The sequence below is a fragment of the Callospermophilus lateralis genome, chromosome X (genome assembly GCF_048772815.1).
Source record: "Callospermophilus lateralis isolate mCalLat2 chromosome X, mCalLat2.hap1, whole genome shotgun sequence".
Lineage (NCBI taxonomy): Eukaryota > Metazoa > Chordata > Mammalia > Rodentia > Sciuridae > Callospermophilus > Callospermophilus lateralis.
Genome location: NC_135325.1, coordinates 101,884,832 through 101,886,506, shown reverse-complemented (window position 1 = coordinate 101,886,506; position 1,675 = coordinate 101,884,832).

Genomic DNA, 1,675 nt, shown 5'->3' with positions numbered 1-1,675 from the left:
GCCCCCTTTCCCTCATTATTCCAGGAAAATTTCTCCCGAAATCAGATCAACCTTGTCACCAACCAACCAGTTGAGTTCCAGACCCCATATGAATTAAGAAGTCACTATACGTATAATTCTGAGATGACTTAGGTTGGACATTCAATGTTGTGCTATGAATTTCCTCCTTATGCAGAGTGTCCATTTGCTTGCAGTGTGGCTTTCTGGCTTGCTATCTGTGCATGGTCCACGCTTATGAGTTCAGGATCTATGGCAATGTGAATCATTCAGATGTTTACAATAAAAACACAACATGAATAAATGAATTCACTAATGTCAATGTTAAACTTCATGGAAAATAGTCCTTTGAACCTTTGGTGGTTAGAAATTAAAGACCTTGAGTTATGTGCAATAAATAGTAAATAAAGTTAAATTGAATGACATAAAAAAAGGAAGTGATAGATGTCTATCAAAAACATATAAAAGATAACCAAAAGTTCCTCCAGTGGTCAAAGTTGGATAATGACAACAAAAAATAAATAAATTCATATTCAATTATAAATTAAAGTGTCTCAGAACATATTCATATAAAATAAATGGTTAAAAATAATTAGGAACAAAATAGACAAATATGTTTTAGAAGAATTCAAAATAGTTCATGTGGGTAGTCTACCCTTAAAGAAATGAGGCATAATTCCCAAGTCCTTAAGTGTGGGATATACACAATGACTACTTTCCTAAGAGTGCATTGTTAAAGGAGGAAAGAAAAGGAATCTGACAAATATTGCCTCAGTCATGTGATCAAGGTTAACACCAAGAGTGAAAAATCACGTATCTTTGATATGATGAAATGAGAATGGTGATTTACCTCTGTGCTCCTCCTCCTAAAACCTATAACCATGGTCTAATCATCAAAAAATGGAAGAAACATCAGACAAATTTCAATTGAGGAGCAGTGTACAAAATATTGAACAGTAATACTTGAAATTGTCTAGGTCATCAAAAACAGAGAAAATCTAAAAACCTAACTTATAGGAATCTAAAGAGACAATATAGCTAAATGTAATGTGATGTCCTGGAAGAGATTCTAGAACATAAAAGGTATTATTATGTAAAACTTAAAGATATATTTAAAAAGTATCTACTTGTTAATGATGTACCAATATTGTCCCTTATTATAACAAATAAAGCAAATTAATATAAGATGTTAAAATATAGAAGAAACTATTTTAATAAATCTAACATTATTATAAAATAAAAGTTTACTTAAAGAGCATGTAAGCATATTTAAATTAATACATTAGATACATAAAAATAGGAGTATATAAACTAAAATATTTGAAATGACAATTACATTGAATGGATTGATGGCAGGTTAAACCATGGCAGAAGATAAGTGAATCTGAGGAAATAGCAATAAAAAGTCTCAAAAGGAACTTGGAAGAAAAATATATTTATTTTTACAATTTCAAGAGGTCTAATGTATGTATATTTAGAATCCCTAGAAATAGAAGTGGAAATTGAATTTTTTTTTAAAATAGCTTAAATTTTTCTGTATTTACTGAAAATGATAATCCATATTGTGCATGAAGTCCAATGAAGCTCAAACAAAATAAACATGAAGATAACCACAGTGACAAAAAAGAAATATTAAAAGCATCACAAAAGGGGTGTCATTGTTTGTATAAAGGAACAA